The sequence below is a fragment of the Salmo salar genome, chromosome 12, assembly GCF_965601325.2.
Source record: "Salmo salar chromosome 12, fSalSal1, whole genome shotgun sequence".
In the NCBI taxonomy this organism is placed as follows: Eukaryota; Metazoa; Chordata; class Actinopteri; order Salmoniformes; family Salmonidae; genus Salmo; species Salmo salar.
Window position 1 is genome coordinate 100,321,833 of NC_138302.1, and position 21,641 is coordinate 100,343,473.

The following is a 21,641-nucleotide window of genomic DNA, read 5'->3' on the forward strand; positions in this document are numbered from 1 at the left end:
CCACTGCACATCGACTCTACATTGGTAACCCAAGTATGTAGCCAAATTATCGTTACTCAATGTGTATTTATTCCTTATGTTATTATTTTTCCTTATTTTTGTATTTTTCTCTCTGCATTGTTGGGTAGGGCCCGTAAATAAGAATTTCACTGTTAGTCTACACGTTGGTTACGAAGCATGTAACAAATAACATTTGATTTGATTTTGATTTGATTTTATGGAGGGCGAGAGAGTGTGGAGAGACAGAGAAAGAGAGAGGCAGAGATAGAAGGGGAGGAGTAGAGAAGAACACATCTCATGGAGGACAATGGCCTCTGAAAATGAGATGGTCACCTGGAATGTCACTGGAGTGCAAAAACCTATGAAATGTGCAACATTGCCCAAACTTGCAACAAACTTGAGATGTGTTTCACTGATGAAAAGCAAACTAGAAGGAAGCAATAACTGTAAATACATCCATTTTGTTTTTACAATAAAACCAAACTAATAGAAGAATAACATAAGGATACGAAACGTAATTGATTTTTAACATGAGTATCTCGTCAATTCTGTTGTAACATTGGCCTTTATTTCCTGTGTGTCTTATACTATTCTATGTGTCCGTTTCATCCTTGTTTCCGTACCCGAGTGGCTATTTGGAACGCAGCAATAATTCTAAATATTTAAAAAGGTCACAATGCATTATGCATCTGGTGATACGTCAGAGTGGTTTTAAGCTGTGTGTGCTAATTCACTAATTAGAGGAAGGGACAAGTGTTACTATGTGGTCGAGATTGTAGCAAATGAGGTAGAAAATACTGGATTGTAGAAAAATATCAAAAGTATGTTTGATAAGTATACATCAAAGTGATGTCTGAATGTACAGTAACTGCCTAAATAATGGAAACAGCTGAGTAAATAATGGATACAAAGTATATTAAAAACAAGTGCTTCTACACAGGAATTAAGCAATTAACATCCCATCATGCTTAGGGTCATGTATAAAAATGCTGGGCAGCAGAGATCTCTGTCATGCCCTGATCTGTTTCAACTGTCCATGTGCTTGTATCCAACCCCCTCCCTTATCCCCTGGGTATTTATACCTGTGTTCTCTGTCTGTTGCCAGTTCATCTTGTTTGTCAAGTCAAACAGCATTCTGTCTCAGCTCCTGCTTTTCCCCAGTCTCTCCTTTTCTCGCACTCCTGGTTTTGACCCTTGCCTGTCCTATCTCTGAGCCTGCCTGCTCTCCTGTACCTTTGCCCCACTACTCTGGACTATCGACCCCTGCCTGTCGTTTGCCTGCCCTTGTTGCTGTAATAAACATTGTTACTTCAACACAGTGTGCATTTGGGTCTTACCTGAAACGTGATAGTATGAACTGGCCATGACTGACCCAGCAGACTTGGACCAGCTCTTCAACGCCAACTCCTCCCAAGGAGCCACTATAGGGAGGCACGAGGAGGAGTTGCTTCACGGTCTGATGGAAGGGTTCCAGGATGTGGCCGAACGTCACGACCAAACATTGGACGCATTACAGGAGCAATTCCATGGTTTGCCTACCAGGCAGCATACCACGACGGTAACCTCCCAGACCCTCAGTAACCCGGCTGGTAGCAGCACCGTCACCCCGGTGTCTCAGGAACCCCGCTTACCTCCCCTGGAGCTCTCCGGTGGAGATTCCAGAACCTGCCGGGCATTTCCCCCCCCATGCTCCCTCGTTTTTGTGCTGCAGCCTCCTTCGTTCCCCTCAGACTGCTCAAGGATAGCATACATCAGTATACGGCGGTGTGGGAGCAACAATCCGCTGTCTGCCTCAGTCTGGAGGTATTCGTGGCGGAGGTGAGAAGTTTTCGGGGCACCACGAGCCAAAACAGCTTGAATGCACCTTGGCATAGATTCTACAAGTGTCTGGAAATCCTATTGAAGGGATGCGACACCATACTTCTACAAGACATTCCATCCTTTGGTGTTTTGTTGACGGAAGAGGCGAAGCGAGAGGCTTCACTCTCACTAAAAACTGTCCAAAATAAGGCCAATGCGTTTTCTATGGGCTTATTTTCAACCTAAGTTTGTCGGCTGACTTCCCACTTTTGGGACAATGAGTCCTATTGTTAGGGTGGAGAAACCCAGCCTAAAACCCCAAACAGCAAGCAATGCAGATGTCAAAGCACAGTGGCTAGGAAAAAACTCCCTGGAAAGGCAGGAACCTAGGAAGAAACCTAGAGAGGAACCAGGCTCTGAGGGGTGGCCAGTCCTCTTCTGGCTGTGCCGGGTGGAGATTATAAGAGTACATGGCCAGCAGGGTCAAATAATAATCACAGTGGTTGTTGAGGGTGCAGTATCTCAGGACTAAATGTCAGTTAGCTTTTCATAGTTGAGCAGTCAGAGGTTTAGAGGTAGAGAGGTCTAGAGAGGGAGACAGAAAAACAGCAGGTCCGGGACAAGGTAGCACATCCGCACACTCCCCTGCCCAACATACACACACACACACACACACACACACACACACACACACACACACACCAAATACCTCACTCTCTCTCCCGCCCCCACTTTTATCTCGCTCTCCCTCCAAAACACCGAACATTGTTGTTTTTTTTCGAAGTCACCATCGAGACTCAGAGAGACCTCTGTGGCCAGGAGGATGTGAATATATCTAAGAACACACATTCAATATTCATTGTGGAGGAAGTTAATTATTATTTTTTTAATTATGTTTCTGTAAAAACAAATGTTTACCCCTTTTTCGTGATACCCCTTTTTCGTGATATCCAATTGGTAGTTACAGTCTTGTCCCATTGCTGCAACTCTCGTATGGTCCTCGGGAGAGGCGAAGGTTGAGAGCCGTGCGTCCTCCGAAACATAACCCAACCAAGCCACACTGCTTCTTGACACAATGCCCGCTTAACCCGCTTAAGCCAACCGCACCGATGTGTTGGAGGAAACACAGTACACCTGGCAACCGTGTCAGCGTGCAATGAGTCCGGCCTGCCACAGGAGTCGTTAGCGAGTGATGGGACATGGACATCCCTGCTGGCCAACCCCTCCCCGAACCCAGATGACGCTGGGCTAATTGTGTGCCTCCCCATGGGTCTCCCGGTCGCAGCCGGCCTGCGACAGAGCCTGTACTCAATCCCAGAATCTTCAGTGGCACAGAAATGCAGTGCCTTAGATGACTACGCCACTGGGGAGGCGTGAATATTTCTAAGAACACACATGACAACATTCGTTGTGAAGGATGTGACTTTTTCTAAGAACAGACATTCAATATTCATTGCGTTAGCATATGCCACTGCCAATACTGCTTTAATTGAAAACATCTCTTACATTTTTTTTTTTTAGGATGTGCCCTTTGAGCAGATACTGATGTCCCGCTGAGTAATTTAAAGTCCTTGGCCTTTCAAATGGCACATTTTACACAATCGCACGCATGCACGCACACACACACACACACACACACACACACACGCACACACGCACGCACGCACGCACGCGCGCACACACACACACACACACACACACACACACACACACACACACACACACACAGACACACACACACACACACACACACACTTTTTAAATGGCACATTTTACTGGGATTGTACTGACCCTGGCTTTTGACTGGTTGGTCTGTAGATAAGTGAGAGTTTTCTATTTTCACTCTCTTGTTCTCTCTCTCTCTCGGTCTCTCTCTAATCTTCTTGCTATTCTCAGTCCACTGCACACCTTTGGCACTGTCCCATTGTTCGCTGATCACCTGAAAATGGAAGCATTTTAGGCTGCTTCTCTATGAGTCAGGCTTTACACTTGGCTCTGTGAAGGCTTTGTGAATTCTCTGTGACGGCTTTGTGAAGTCTCAGTAAGGTTGCATTCCAAATGGCCCGTTAGTGTTCCAAATGGCCTATTAGTGTTCCCCAAAATTGTTCACCTTTATTTAACCAGGTAGGCCAGTTGAGAACAAGTTCTCATTTACAACTGCGACCTGGCCAATGGCCCCTTAGTGTTCCAAATGGCCGACCTCAGTGTTCCAAATGGCCGACCTCAGTGTTCCAAATGGCCCCTTAGTTTTCCAGATGAACACGTTAGTCCACTACCTTTGACTAGAGCTCTATGCACCCTTGCCAAAGTTATGCCCTATAAAGGAATATGGTGCCATTTGGAAAACAACCTGAACGACTGTTAAGATCTAACGCATGGCTTTCCCCCTGTTCACGACCTCTGCCCTCCCTAGAGGCGTGATTTCCAGCCGACCAACCAACCAACCAACCAAGGCTTCAAATAGCGAGCTTCCCTTTTTTTTAGAGCTGTTTCTGTATCTCTCTTCTTCTGTGTGAACCATGTCATGCGTCGTTGAACACAGTCTGGGTGGTTCATTACACACTGAGGGTTGCTCGTTAGCGAGGTATAGGGTGTATGCTAATTCAGATGTAACCAAGGATAAATAACACCTAATGATAAGGCCGTCGTTCTAAATTAACCACATTTTGTCTCCATCGACTTGCCTGGTTTAATAAAGGTTGCATAAATAAATAGAATAGTTTCAGAGGAGAGTAACACTGTGTTAGATAAAAAATTAGCACAGATGGTTTAGAAAAAAAATGTATATCTGTGTTTTTATATGGGCGAACAACATTTGCCAACTTACCTTCAAAACCTAATGTCATGTGATCATGTACTAGTTAATCCCCTTCTCAGCAGGATGAGAGCTAACTCACCATGGGATCTGGACTCACAACCCCCCCGATAAAGGTGACACTGCAGGTAGAGGTGTTGCTGCAGGTAGAGGTGTTACTGCAAGTAGAGGTGACACTGCAGGTAGAGGTGTTACTGCGGGTAGAGGTGTTACTGCAAGATTTATTTCAGTTATTTGCTTCCTGCAGTTGTTCAGTATCGTCAAAGTGAGAGGCCTATACATGTTACACAGCTGTTTTAAACACTGCAAATCCTCTGAATTATTGGTAGAGCTGTCTGACATCTCTGACACTTGGTGTTTGTTTTGATAAACACGTACAGTAGAGAAAAGCAGACCAATAAAGTGTGGATATAAATGTATTGATTTAACTAATTATGACAAATGTTGCGAAAATGTTGAGCAATGTAATAAAGTAATTACTTTTCAATTAAGTTATACATTACACATTATGTTGGCTGACAATTCGTTATCTACGCTATCCGTAAAGAACCGCATAGCTAGCTGCCTAACGTAACGTTAGTTGGCAACTAATACATCAGACTTGCCAGTATATTAACTATATGCTATCTAACTAACTACCCAACATTTATTGACTTGATTATTCACGTCATTCTTAGCTTAGCTAAATGGTATAGTCGTTGTGCGTTCTGAAAGGACATTGTTAATTCACTCTGGCTACATTGTTGATTCGATTTGATCTCGTCTGAGTGTGCCAAAGCACAGAATAACTGAGGAATTTACAAACGCTCAACACCTGTTAAATATATCCGATGTCAGTAAACATCGGCAAAAAAAAGCGTAATTAAATTGTTGCCAGCAGCACAGTTAGTCACCAACCCTCTGGATAACATGAAAACAGCCTAACCAGCTCTGCTAGGGAGAGTAAAATGGTCAGAGTGAGCTGTTCTCTCATTTGCGTTTGGCAGTAGCTAGCCAAAGTTAGCCGGGTTAGCATGGGTGCTTGACTGTCGTTGTGAGGTCAGAATGCTCAGATCAACCCTACACCTCGGCCAGAGCGTCGAGTGTACGATCCGAGAGCAAAAACGCTATGGAATTTACAAACGGACAATCTGACAACACAAACGACCCAGAGCGCACTCTGTCACTCCAGATTGAATTTACGAACACACCAGAAGTCGTATGATGTCTAGCTAGTAATGTGCTATGCTAACAAGCTAGCAAGAAGTTGCATAGTAACAGCAGCATCAACTTCTGGTAGACATGCGAAGCGCTAGTACGCTCAACTGAAAGGATATCGTTCGTTTAAAGTACACTAAAAATATTATAATAAAATTATTATCAATGATGGCCTAGGAACAGTATGTTTAACTGCCTTGTTCAGGGGCAGAACGACAGATTTGTACCTTGTCAGCTCGGGGATTTGAACTTGCAACCTTTCAGTTTCTAGTACAATGCTCTAACCACTAGGCTTCGCTGCCGCCCCATGATGCGTGTGTGTGTGCGTGTGTGCGTGCGTGTGTGTGTGTGTGTGTGCGTGTGCGTGCACGTGTGTGTGTGTGTGTGCGTGTGCGTGCGCGTGCGCACACACACACACACACACACACACACACACACACACACACACACACACACACACACACACACACAGCTAACGACTAGGCTAAATCTCCCCAGAAGCCTTCTCACGCATGCACGCGCACATGCGCACACAAGCGCACACACACACACACACACACACACACACACACACACACACACACACACACACACACACACACACACAACGTAATGTTTCTAATACTCCAAACTCTAATTCAGATCAGATGTAATCACTCTGATGGCAGTTTGACTCCTTTCTGTGTAATTGTTTCTCTCCCTCACTTCCTGGACAAAGTTTCCATCAAATATGGTCAAGTACTCTCATGGCTTTTTGGAGCTTTTTGTGAACTGCCTTGGCGCAGTGGTCAGAGCAGCACTCTTTGGTCAGAGCGGTGCTCTTTGGTCTGAGCAGCACTCTTTGGTCTGAGCGGCAATCTTTGGTCTGAGCGGCACTCTTTGGTCTGAGCGGCACTCTGGTCAGAGCAGCACGCTTTGGTCAGAGCAGCACTCTTTGGTCAGAGCAGCACTCTTTGGTCTGAGCAGCACTCTTTGGTCTGAGCAACACTCTTTGGTCTGAGCAACACTCTTTGGTCTGAGCAACACTCTTTGGTCCGAGCGGTGCTCGTTACCTCGGATCGTCATGAGTTCGTGCTGGCCAAAGGTTGTTCATTCGTTTTAGGTGAGGAAAGGTATATATCGACATTCTCAGGGCCTTTTGAAACATCCGAAATGGAAATTGTATTTCTAGTGATCAGCCCGTCTATATAGAACAAGGGTTAGAGGTTGAACAACTAGCTCTCACAGTCTCACGTCAGAATAACGCCCTGCATCTCGCTGCTAGTTTGCCTCTAAAGCTAAGAAGGGTTGGTCCTGGATGGGAGACAAGATGGAGGGCCAGTTTTAGGCCGTCTTTCCTCTGGTCTAAAAAAAAACAACAATAAAATATATCCCAATGTCCCAGCGCAGTGATTGAGGAAACATTACCCTGTGTTTGGGTGCCGTCTTTCGTATGGGATATTATTGAACCGGTGTCCTGACTCTCTGTGGTCAATAAAGATCCCATGGCACTTATAGTATTGTACGACTATCCTGGCTAAGTTCCCAATCTGGCTCTCATACCATCATGGCCACCTAATCATCCCCAGCTTCCAATTGGCTCATTCATCCCCCCCTCCTCTCCCCCGTAACTATTCCCCAGGTTGTTGCTGTCAATGAGAATGTGTCAACTTATCTGGTAAAATAAGGGTTAAATGAAAAATAATTAGATGTTCATTATTTTTTTTTTAAATGTCCAATTTTCAGGTGTTTAATGTTAACTTTAGGCATTAACTCTGACATCTGAAGGTCAAGGTTAAGTTTAGGCATTAAGTCTGGCATCTGAAGGTTAGGAATTAACTCTGAATGGTTCAAGTGAGGCTAAAGGTTAGGGATAAGCTGTCACCGAAAGACTGTTGCCTGGACCGTATTGAATGAAACTTGGGTTAGGGTTAGGTAACATGGTTAGGGTTAGGTAACATGGTTAGGGTTAGGTAACATGGTTAGGGTTAGGTAACATGGTTAGGTAACATGATTAGGGTTAGGTAACATGGTTAGGGTTAGGTAACATGGTTAGGGTTAAGTAACATGGTTAGGTAACATGGTTAGGTAACATGGTTAGGGTTAGGTAACATGTTTAGGGTTAAGTAACATGGTTAGGAAACATGTTTAGGGTTAGGGTAACATGGTTAGGGTTAGGTAACATGGTTAGGGTTAGGGTAACATGGTTAGGGTTAGGTAACATGGTTAGGGTTAGGTAACATGGTTAGGGTTAGGTAACATGTTTAGGGTTAAGTAACATGGTTAGGAAACATGTTTAGGGTTAGGTTTAGGGTAACATGGTTAGGGTTAGGTAACATGGTTAGGGTTAGGTAACATGGTTAGGGTTAGGTAACATGGTTAGGGTAACATGGTTAGGGTTAAGTAACATGGTTAGGTAACATGGTTATGGTTAGGTAACATGGTTACGGTTAGGTAACATGGTTAGGGTTAAGTAACATGTTTAGGGTTAACCTCTCTAGGGTCGGCAGGACGAAATCGTCCCACCTACGTAACAGCCAGTGGAATCCTGTGGCTCGTTATTCAAATACCTTAGAAATGCTATTACTTCAATTTCTCAAACATATGACTATTTTACACCATTTTAAAGACAAGACTCTCGTTAATCTAACCACACTGTCCGATTTCAAAAAGGCTTTACAACGAAAGCAAAACATTAGATTATGTCAGCAGAGTACCCAGCCAGAAATAATCAGACACCCATTTTTCGAGCTAGCATATAATGTCACAAAAACCCAGAAGACAGCTAAATGCAGCACTAACCTTTGATGATCTTCATCAGATGACACACCTAGGACATTATGTTATACAATACATGCATGTTTTGTTCAATCAAGTTCATATTTATATCAAAAACCAGCTTTTTACATTAGCATGTGACGTTCAGAACTAGCAAACTTCCGGTGAATTTACAAAAAATTTACTAAATTACTCACGATAAATGTTCACAAAAAGCATAACAATTATTTTAAGAATTGTAGATACAGAACTCCTCTATGCACTCGATATGTCCGATTTTAAAATAGCTTTTCGGTGAAAGCACATTTTGCAATATTCTCAGTAGATAGCCCGGCATCACAGGGCTAGCTATTTAGACACCCAGCAAGTTTAGCACTCACTAAAGTCAGATTTACTATAAGAAAAATGTTATTACCTTTGGTGTTCTTCGTCAGAATGCACTCCCAGGACTTCTACTACAATAACAAATGTTGGTTTGGTCCCAAATAATCCATAGTTATATCCAAACAGCGGCGTTTTGTTCGTGCGTTCTAGACACTATCCTAAAGGGTAAATAAGGGTGACGAGCATGGCGCAATTCGTGACAAAAGAATTCTAAATATTCCATTACCGTACTTCGAAGCATGTCAACCGCTGTTTAAAATCAATTTTTTTATGCCATTTTTCTCATAAAAAAGCGATAATATTCCGACCGGGAATCTGCGTTTAGATAAACAGACAAAGGAAAAGAAAGCATTCGGTCGAAGCGGGCACGCGCCTAAGCCCATAGTACTCTGAGTGGCCACTTGCCAAAAGCGATGAAGTGTTTCAGCTAGAGCCTGCCTCGATATCGTTCAACTTTTTCCCGGGCTCTGAGACCCTATGGAAGACGTAGGAAGTGTCACGTTATTGCACAGATCCTGAGTCTTCAATAAAAAGAGCCAAGATTAAACACTACTTCTCAGACAGGCCACTTCCTGCTTGAAATCTTCTCAGGTTTTGGCCTGCCATAGGAGTTCTGTTATACTCACAGACACCATTCAAACAGTTTTAGAAACTTTAGGGTGTTTTCTATCCAAAGCCAATAATTATATGCATATTCTAGTTACTGGGCAGGAGTAGTAACCAGATTAAATCGGGTACTTTTTTTATCCAGCCGTGTCAATACTGCCCCCTAGCCCTAACAGGTTAAGTAACATGGTTAGGAAACATGTTTAGGGTTAGGTAACATGGTTAGGGTTAGGTAACATGGTTAGGGTTAGGTAACATGTTTAGGGTTAAGTAACATGGTTAGGGTTAGGTAACATGTTTAGGGTTAAGTAACATGTTTAGGGTTAAGTAACATGGTTAGGAAACATGTTTAGGGTTAAGTAACATGGTTAGGGTTAGGTAACATGTTTAGGGTTAAGTAACATGTTTAGGGTTAAGTAACATGGTTAGGAAACATGTTTAGGGTTAGGTAACATGGTTAGGGTTAGGTAACATGGTTTGGGTTAGGTAACATGGTTAGGGTTAAGTAACATGTTTAGGGTTAAGTAACATGTTTAGGGTTAAGTAACATGGTTAGGAAACATGTTTAGGGTTAGGTAACATGGTTAGGGTTAGGTAACATGGTTAGGGTTAGGTATCATGGTTAGGGTTAGGTAACAGGGTTAGGGTTAGGTAACATGGTTAGGGTTAGGTAACATGGTTAGGGTTAGGTAACAGGGTTAGGGTTAGGTAACATGGTTAGGGTTAGGTAACATGGTTAGGTAACATGGTTAGGGTTAGGTAACATGGTTGGGGTAACATGGTTAGGGTAACATGGTTAGGGTTAGGTAACAGGGTTAGGGTTAGGTAACATGGTTAGGGTTAGGTAACATGGTTAGGTAACATGGTTAGGGTTAGGTAACATGGTTAGGGTAACATGGTTAGGGTAACATGGTTAGGGTAACATGGTTAGGGTTAGGTTACATGGTTAGGGTAACATGGTTAGGGTTAGGTAACATGGTTAGGGTTAGGGTTAGGTAACATGGTTAGGGTTAGGTAACATGGTTAGGTAACATGGTTAGGGTTAGGTAACATGGTTAGGGTAACATGGTTAGGGTTAGGTAACATGGTTAGGGTAACATGGTTAGGGTAACATGGTTAGGGTAACATGGTTAGGGTTAGGTAACATGGGTAGGGTTAGGTAACATGGTTAGGGTAACATGGTTAGGGTTAGGTAACATGGTTAGGGTAACATGGTTAGTTAACATGGTTAGGGTTAGGTAACATGGTTAAGGTAACATGGTTAGGGTTAGGTAACATGGTTAGGGTAACATGGTTAGGGTAACATGGTTAGGGTTAGGGTAACATGGTTAGGGTAACATGGTTAGGGTTAGGTAACATGGTTAGGGTAACATGGTTAGGGTTAGGCAACATGGTTAGGGTTAGGTAACATGGTTAGTGTTAGGTAACATGGTTAGGGTAACATGGTTAGGGTAACATGGTTAGGGTAACATGGTTAGGGTTAGGTAACATGGTTAGGGTAACATGGTTAGGGTAACATGGTTAGGGTTAGGTAACATGGTTAGGGTAACATGGTTAGGGTAACATGGTTAGGTAACATGGTTAGGGTAACATGGTTAGGGTTAGGTAACATGGTTAGGGTAACATGGTTAGGGTTAGGTAACATGGTTAGGGTAACATGGTTAGGGTTAGGTAACATGGTTAGGGTAACATGGTTAGGGTAACATGGTTAGGGTAACATTGTTAGGTAACAGGGTAACATGGTTAGGGTAACATGGTTAGGTAACAGGGTAACATGGTTAGGGTAACATGGTTAGGTAACAGGGTAACATGGATAGGGTAACATGGTTAGGTAACATGGTTAGGGTAACATGGTTAGGGTAACATGGTTAGGTAACATGGTTAGGGTAACATGGTTAGGGTAACATGGTTAGGGTAACATGGTTAGGGTAACATGGTTAGGTAACATGGTTAGGGTAACATGGTTAGGGTTAGGGTAACATGGTTAGGGTAACATGGTTAGGGTAACATGGATAGGGTAACATGGTTAGGTAACATGGTTAGGGTAACATGGTTAGGTAACAGGGCTCCCTGTTGCCTCTAGTGGCTGGTTTCCACATCGTCTCTCGACGTCCTCCGACATGAAGGTAACATGGTTAGGGTTAAGTAACATGGTTTGGGTTAGGTAACATGTTTAGGGTTAAGTAACATGTTTAGGGTTAAGTAACATGGTTAGGAAACATGTTTAGGGTTAGGTAACATGGTTAGGGTTAGGTAACATGGTTAGGGTTAGGTAACAGGGTTAGGGTTAGGTAACAGGGTTAGGGTTAGGTAACAGGGTTAGGGTTAGGTAACAGGGTTAGGGTTAGGTAACAGGGTTAGGGTTAGGTAACATGGTTAGGGTTAGGTAACATGGTTAGGGTAACATGGTTAGGGTAACATGGTTAGGGTTAGGTAACATGGTTAGGGTAACATGGTTAGGGTAACATGGTTAGGGTAACATGGTTAGGGTAACATGGTTAGGGTAACATGGTTAGGGTTAGGTAACATGGTTAGGTAACATGGTTAGGGTAACATGGTTAGGGTTAGGTAACATGGTTAGGGTTAGGTAACAGGGTTAGGGTTAGGTAACATAGTTAGGGTAACATGGTTAGGTAACATGGTTAGGGTTAGGTAACATGGTTAGGGTAACATGGTTAGGGTTAGGTAACATGGTTAGGGTAACATGGTTAGGGTAACATGGTTAGGGTTAGGTAACATGGTTAGGGTAACATGGTTAGGGTTAGGTAACATGGTTAGGGTAACATGGTTAGGGTTAGGGTAACATGGTTAGGGTAACATGGTTAGGGTAACATGGTTAGGGTTAGGTAACATGGTTAGGGTAACATGGTTAGGGTTAGGTAACATGGTTAGGTAACATGGTTAGGGTAACATGGTTAGGGTTAGGGTAACATGGTTAGAGTTAGGTAACATGGTTAGGGTTAGGTAACAGGGTTAGGGTTAGGTAACATGGTTAGGGTAACATGGTTAGGGTTAGGTAACATGGTTAGGGTAACATGGTTAGGGTTAGGTAACATGGTTAGGGTAACATGGTTAGGGTAACATGGTTAGGTAAAATGGTTAGGGTAACATGGTTAGGGTAACATGGTTAGGGTAACATGGTTAGGGTTAGGTAACATGGTTAGGGTTAGGTAACATGGTTAGGGTAACATGGTTAGGGTAACATGGTTAGGGTAACATGGTTAGGTAACATGGTTAGGGTAACATGGTTAGGGTAACATGGTTAGGGTTAGGGTAACATGGTTAGGGTAACATGGTTAGGGTTAGGGTAACATGGTTAGGGTAACATGGTTAGGGTAACATGGTTAGGGTTAGGGTAACATGGTTAGGGTAACATGGTTAGGGTAACATGGTTAGGGTAACATGGTTAGGTAACAGGGCTCCCTGTTGCCTCTAGTGGCTGGTTTCCACATCGTCTCTCGACGTCCTCCGACATGAATGGACTTTGAATACTGACTTATATAACAGGTGACCTGTCTGTGTTGAGTCATGGAGTCTCACCTTTACAGCTAGAAAGAAGTTCTGATCCAAACTCCTGCACGGAACCAGCATGTGCCCAATTAACAAACGAAAGGTGGCGTGGGGACACACATTCGGGTTGGTAAAGCCTGTGTGTCCCTTCCAACCCAAACCGACTATGTCATGTTGTGTTGGCTACAGCGTTACAGCTGTGGAGTGAAATGTGATGTTTTTCTGATGCTCTTTCACCCTTTCAGTCAGAGTTCTCCTGGGGCTCCTGTGTGTGTGTGTGTGTGTGTATGTGTGTGTGTGTGTGTGTGTGTGTGTGTGTGTGTGTGTGTGTGTGTGTGTGTGTGTGTGTGTGTGTGTGTGTGTGTGTGTGTGTGTGTGTGTGTGTATAACAAGCCCTATTCCTCTCCATGTAAGTCAGATGGGGGCTTTTCTTCTCCGACATCCACTGCAGGGGTTGTAGTTGTGAAAATGTCAGGTAATTGATTCTTGGTTGGCATGTGTGTGTGTGTGTGTGGTGAGCCTGCGTGCCTGCCTGCCTGCCTGCCTGCCTGCCTGCCTGCCTGCCTGCCTGCGTGTGTATGTATGTGTGTGTTGTTGAAGCTATCGCCACCCAAGTCGTTTGTGCTGATCGCAAACAATTTTCTGTTTCGTGCGAGCGTCTTACGTATTGTTAATTGATAGCCCAAAGCTGGATTTGCAAGAATGTTGAACTTCCCTGGAAAGTCAATCTGCCCTGGGTGCTTTACATTATCATGCAGGATTTAACAAGTATTTTACTCATTACTTATTATACATGTTGTAGCTTAATGAGAGACGAGAGAAGACAGGTTCTCTAAACATCCCGGTAGGTAGAGTAGACTAAGCCAAGGATGATCAACGGTGTTATTTACCGTAAATGTCTCTAACAAACAAATACATACACTATATATATATACATATATATATATATATATACACAGGTGCTTCTACACCTGCATTACTTGCTGTTTGGGGGTTTTAGGCTGAGTTTTCTGTACAGCACTTTGAGATATCAGCTGATGTAAGAAGGGCTATATAAATACATTTGATTTGATTTGATTAGATATTCAAAAGTATTCGGACACCCTTTTGAAAATGAATGGATTCGGGCTATTTCAGCCAACACCTGTTGCTGACAGATGTATAAAAAATCGAGCTCAGAGCTCAGGCTACATCCGTTTGTTAAAGCTACGGAACAACACTAATACCCGAGTCAGCTAGACAAGATGATGATGAGCAGCACTCAGCTCAACTCAGTTAAAACATTTTCGTAGCCTCACCAATATCCAAACGGAGATTGATTGATTGATTGATTTATCAAGACGAGTCCCCCCCCCCCCCCCCCTCCCCCGATGACACTGTCCCAGTCAAAACGGTGCCGAAATGATCATCTAGTTGACCATATGGCTATTGCTTTAAATTAGTACAACGGTTGGATATAACTTGGGGAGTTTCAGTATAAGCAAAAAAAATGTACACATGCATTCATTTGCATTAGTCTACTTTAGTCCAATATTTCATTTACATTTACATTTTAGTCATTTAGCAGACGCTCTTACCCAGAGCGACCTTACAGTAGTGAATGCATACATTTCATTTTTTATTTTTTTTATATTTTTTTTCAGTGATATTGATTTAACACACACACACACACACACACACATATCGCCTTGGATCTCGAGTGACCTGGCTACACACACACACTCACACTCACACTCACACACACACACTCCCAAACACACACTCTCAAACACACACTCTCAAACACACACTCTCTAATCCACTATATAATAATAGAACAGAAATCATACTTAAAGGATGTAGTGATGGCTGACAAGGTCATGTGCATGTGGTGTGTTTCTCTACATACGATATAGAACTCTTCTGTTCTCTCTCTCATCCCGTCAGGTGTAGATGTGTCCTCTCTCATCCCGTCAGGTGTAGATGTGTCCTCTCTCATCCCGTCAGGTGTAGATGTGTCCTCTCTCATCCCGTCAGGTGTAGATGTGTCCTCTCTCATCCCGTCAGGTGTAGATGTGTCCTCTCTCATCCCGTCAGGTGTAGATGTGTCCTCTCTCATCCCATCAGGTGTAGATGTGTCCTCTCTCAAGGTCTTAGGGGCCAAGCCAAATGTATTCAGCCTGCTGTTGAGCCTTCTTCACCACGCTGTGTGAAGGTACCATTTCTGGTCCTCAGTGATGTGTACGCCGAGGAACTTGAAGCTTTTGACCTTTTCCAATGCGGCCCCTCGATGTAGATGTGGGGGTGCTGTCTCTGCTGTCTCCTGTAGTCCACGATCAGCTCCTTTGTTTTGTTGATGTTGAGGGAGAAGTACTTTTCCTGGCACCACTCTCCCAGGGCCGTCACCTCCCGGTAGGCTGTCTCATCTTTGCCTGGTAATCAGGCCTGCCACTGCTGTGTCATCAGCAAACTTGATGATTGAGTTGGAGACGTGTATGACGTGTCTTAGCCCCAAATGCCTCCCTATTCCCCATTCAGAGCCCTGGTCACTATGTAGAGAATATGGCGTCATTTGGGATGGTAGTCACTGACAACTTCGGATCTCTCTCTAGAACCCTTACCTCATCGCTCACCTCACCGCTCACCTCACCGCTCACCTCACCGCTCACCTCAGCTCACACCTACTGAGATAAGCTGTTTTAAAGATGTAACAGTTTATTAAAGCTGACAGCGTGTGTTTACAGCATGGTTGAAAAAGATGAGGAGGAGGAGGAGGAATAGATCGACTTCAACTGAGAACACAGATGGAGATTGTTCACCCTGAGCGAACAGATAGGATGATAGAACCTGCCTTCCTGCCTGCCATCGTATCTGGAGGGAAGAGAGTGACAACACCAGAGTAAAGTATTGGGTGTTATTTCAATTGAACATGAAGGAGAGAAAAAGAAAGGATGTTTTAGAGAGAGAGACAGTGACAGAGAGAGAGAGAGACAGAGAGAGAGAGAGAGAGAGAGACAGAAAGAGAGAACGAGAGAAAGAGAGAGAGAGAGAGAGAGAGAGAGACAGACAGAGACAGACAGAGACAGACAGACAGAGACAGACAGAGACAGACAGACAGAGAGAGAAATAGAGAGCGAGAGACAGACAGACAGACAGACAGAGACAGACAGACAGAGAGAGAGAGAAATAGAGAGAGAGAGAAAAAGAGAGAGCGGGAGAGTGAGAGAGACTTTGATGAATAGTGTAGTGTTGAGTTGGATCTGAATGGGCATGTTCTGTGACTGTCTGGTTTACAGGGCTAATTATATATTTTCACACCTCCATCTTGCCTCAGGGAAATGGTGCTTGATTGCAACACAAGCCTGTGTGTTGGAAGCTGAGAGACGAGTAGGACACCTGTAGTTTGTGTGTGTGTGTGCATGTGTGTGTGTGTGTGCATGTGTGTGTGTGTGTGTGTGTATGTGTGTGTGTGTGGTGCCTGCATGTGTGTGTGTGTGTGTTTTCATGTCGTGCAGTGTCCAAAGCGAGTGTGTCCAAATGTGTAACAAATATAAACACCTACAAATTATTTTTTTATACACAGTACACTGAACAGAAATATTAACGCAACATGTAAAGTGTTGGTCTCATGTTTCATGAGCTGAAATAAAAGATCCTAGAAATGTTCCATACACACAAAAAGCTTATTTCTCTCAAATTTTGTTCACAAAATGTGTTTTTCAAACCTGTTAGTGAACATTTCTCTTTTGACAAGGGCTGCATTCCAAACACTTAACAGACACACCCCTCTGCCCTCAAATTAAGTGGACACGTCTGACGAGTATACACTTGCAGGGCAAAGGGGCGAGGGAGGAAGGAATTAATTTAAAATGGACTGCCCATTCCCGGAAATTCATCACTCGTTCGTCCAGCGATGATTGTGCTTTCAGCCACCGGTAGCTTGTGTGTGCTTTATATGCGCTACAGTCAATTATGACTATAGCTATATCATTATTAATATACGCCTACAGTAGGATAGCTAGTAAATGAATTAGCTAACTAACGTTAGCCTGCCTAGCTGGGACTTCTGAAGAAGGAAACATTTTTTATTTCTACAATTTCCAAAAGATAACCAAACAAAAACATCATTACTTTTATGAGACGTGTTTGTGCCGTCATGTGCATTAGTTGCACAATTTCTAACTTATTTACATTTCGTTTTTACTTACACTTGTATGTTGACTTCTCCATATTGGCGTTGAAGTTTTACATTTTAGCTGACTTTTCTTAGCGGATGTACAATCATCGCAAATTGAATTATGGGGCGTTTCAAGCCCTGAAGTGAACATAATTGTACACTCGCAAACTCGATCAAAAATGAGGGCTGAGGGGCTTACGTTGCTAACTTCCCTTGTTTGGCTAATCGCTTGGACAGAGGGCAAAGATGGTGACGGTGATTCCCCCAAGAAAGTCGCACTCTCCATGTATAAACTCACAGCAATTTAATGGGTATTTACCAATGTTTCGGCATCACTGTGCCTTCCTCAGGGTTTAAAATTATAATTTAACTTCTTACATCTAGACGTTCCGCTAGCGGAACACCTGCTCCAATATCCAATGATAGGCGTGGCGCGAATTACAAATTCCTCAAAAATACATAAACTTCAATTTTTCAAACATATGACTATTTTACAGCATTTTAAAGACAAGACTCTCCTTTATCTAACCACACTGTCCGATTTCAAAAAGGCTTTACAGCGAAAGCAAAACATTAGATTATGTCAGCAGAGTACCCAGCCAGAAATAATCAGACACCCATTTTTCAAGCTAGCATATAATGTCACAAAAAACAAAACCACAGCTAAATGCAGCACTAACCTTTGATGATCTTCATCAGATGACACACCTAGGACATTATGTTATACAATACATGCATGTTTTGTTCAATCAAGTTCATATTTATGTCATAACCCAGCTTTTTACATTAGCATGTGACGTTCAGAACTAGCATACCCCCCGCAAACCTCCGGTGAATTGACTAAATTACTCACGATAAACGTTCACAAAAAACATAACAATTATTTTAAGAATTATAGATACAGAACTCCTTTGTGCAATCGAGGTGTCCGATTTTAAAATAGCTTTTCGGTGAAAGCACATTTTGCAATATTCTGAGTAGATAGCCCAGCCATCACGGCTAGCTATTTAGACACCCAGCAAGTTTAGCCCTGACCAAACTCCGATTTACTATTAGAAATGTTTATTACCTTTGGTGTTCTTCGTCAGAATGCACTCCCAGGACTGCTACTTCAATAACAAATGTTGGTTTGGTTCAAAATAATCCATTGTTATATCCAAATAGCGGCGTTTTGTTCGTGCGTTCAAGACACTATCCGAAGTGTAAATAAGGGTCACGAGCACGACGCATTTCGTGACAAAAGATTTCTAAATATTCCATTACCGTACTTCGAAGCATGTCAACCGCTGTTTAAAATCAATTTTTATGCCATTTTTCTCGTAAAAAAGCGATAATATTCCGACCGGGAAACCGTGTATATGTACAAAGAGAGAGAAAATAAAAGCATGGGATCCCCTTGTGCACGAGCCTGAGTCTCACAGTACTGTGACCAGCCACTATCCAAGTGCTACTTTTTTTCAACCAGAGCCTGCAAAGCCACGATTCAGCTTTTTGCCACCTTCTGAGAGCCCATGGGAGCCGTAGGAAGTATCACGTAACAGCAGAGATCCCCTGTAATGGATAGAGATAATCAAGAAGGGCAAGAAATGGTCAGACAGGGCACTTCCTGTAAGGAATCTTCTCAGGTTTTGGCCTGCCAAATGAGTTCTGTTATACTCACAGACACCATTCAAACAGTTTTAGAAACTTTGGAGTGTTTTCTATCCAAAGCTAATAATTATATGCATATTCTAGTTTCTGGGCAGGAGTAATAATCAGATTAAATCGGGTACGTTTTTTATCCGGCCGTGAAAATACTGCCCCCTATGAAAACAGGTTAATGGGTAATTAGCAACGTTTCAGCATCACTGTGCCTTCCTCAAGGTTTATAGTTATAATTTAATGGGTATTTACCAACGTTTCAGCATCACTGCGCCTTCCTCAAGGTTTATAGTTATAATTTAATGGGTATTTACCAACGTTTCAGCATCACTGTGCCTTCCTCAAGGTTTATAGTTATAATTTAATGGGTATTTACCAACGTTTCAGCATCACTGTGCCTTCCTCAAGGTTTATAGTTATAATTTAATGGGTATTTACCAACGTTTCAGCATCACTGTGCCATCCTCAGGGTTTATAGTTATAGTTTACTCGCCGTTACTCAGCGCCTCCACACAAACTCATTTTTCTGGGTGTGTGCCAGCTCATGTTTTTTAATCGGGGATTCCCCAAAGAGCGTAAGATGAGGGTAAGTGGAGGAGGGTGTGTCTTTTTATGAGTTTGAAACACAGCCAAGATGATCCATCCACCTGACAAGAGTGTCATATCAAGAAGCTAATTAAACAGCATGGTCAGTACACAGGTGCACCTTGTGCTGGGGACAATAAAAGGCCATTCTGAAATTGGCAATTTTGTCACACAACACAATGCCACCAATGTTTCACGTTTTGAGGCAGCGTGCAATTGACATGCTGACTGCAGGAATGTCTACCAGAGCTGTTGCCAGATCATTTAATATTCATTTCTCTACCATAAGCCACCTCCAACATCGTTTTAGTGAATTTGGCAGTACGTCCAACTGGCCTCACAACCGCAGACCACATGTAACCACAACTGCCCAGGACCTCCACATGCTTCTTCACCTGCTGGATCATCTGATGAAACTGTGGGTTTGCACAGCCAAAGAATTTCTGCACAAACTTTCAGAAACCGTCTCAGGGAAGATTGTCTTCCAGAAATGCTTACCTTTGACGTGATGGCCTCTGGCACGCTGGAGAAGTGTACTCTTCACGGGTGAATCCCAGACATTGTGTATGGCGTGAGCCGTTTGCTGATGTCAACAGTGCCACATGGTGGTGGTGGGGCGATTGTATGGGTAGGCATAAGCTACGGATAATGAACACAATTGCATTTTTATCAATAGCAATTTGAATGCACAGAGAAATTATGAAGAGATCCTGAGGCTCATTGTCGTGCTATTCATTCGCCGCCATTACCTCATGTTTCAGAATCATAATGCACAGCCCCAATGTAACAAGGATCTGTACACAATTTCTGGAAGATGAAAATGTCCCAAGTTCCTCCATGGCTTGCATACTCACCAGACAAGTTACCCATTGAGCATGTTTGGGATGCTCTGGATCGATGTGTACAACACCATGAAGCAGAGCTGGGTATGCTGTTTTCATGCTATCCAGAGCGTAGGCGACTGTAACTGTGCTGCTCGCAACAATTTAATTACGCTTTTTTTGTCGATGTTTACTGACACCGGCCATATTCAACGGGTGTTGAGCGTTCATAAATTCTGCGCTCTGGCACACTCAGACGAGAGTGCTCTGAAATAGGAATAGCCAGAATTAACAACGTTCATTGAGAACTCACAACCACTATACCATGTAGCTAAGAATGAGGTTCATTATCAAATCAATAAATGTTGGGTAGTTAGTTAACATACCGGTACGTACTGTAATGCTATGCTGATCGTAGGGATAGAGTAGCTAACGAATTGTAAGCCAACATAACGTGTAACGTAACTTAGTTGAAAAGTCATTACTTTATTGCATCGCTAAAAATTTTCCAAAAATGTGTCATAATTAGTTAAAGAATTTGAATCCACTCTCGTATCCCCTCCCGTTCTCCCACATGGTTCAATTCTCGGGCCGACTCTTTTCTCTGTATATATCAATGATGTTGCTTTTGCTGCTGGAGATTCTCCGATCCACCTCTTCGCAAACGACACCATTCTGTATACATCTGGCCCTTCTTTGGACACTGTGTTTAACAAACCTCCAAACGAGCTTCAATGCCATACAACTCTCCTTCCGTGGCCTCCAACTGCTTTCAAATGCTAGGAAAACTGAATGCGTGCTCTTCAACCGATCACTGCCCGCACCTGCCCGCCCGACTAGCATCACTAGTCTGGACGGTTCTGACTTAGAATATGTGGACAATTACAAACACCTAGGTGTCTGGCTAGACTGTAAACTCTCCTTCCAGACTCACATTAAACATCTCCAATCCAAAATTAAATCTAGAATCGGCTTCCTATTTCGCAACAAAGCCTCCTTCACTCATGCTGCCAAACATACCCTCGTAAAACCGACTATCCTACCGATCCTTGACTTCGGTGATGTCATTTACAAAATAGCCTCCAACACTCTACTCAGCAAATTAGATGCAGTCTATCACAGTGCCATCTGTTTTGTCACCAAAGCCCCATATACTACCCACCACTGTGACCTGTATGCTCTCATTGGCTGGTCCTCGCTACATATTCGTCGCCAAACCCACTGGCTCTAGGTCATCTATAAGTCTTTACTAGGTAAAGCCCTGCCTAATCTCAGCTCACTGGTCACCATAGCAGCACCCACCCGTAGCACGCGCTCCAGCAGGTATATTTCACTGGTCATCCCAAAGCCAACACATCCTTCGGCAGCC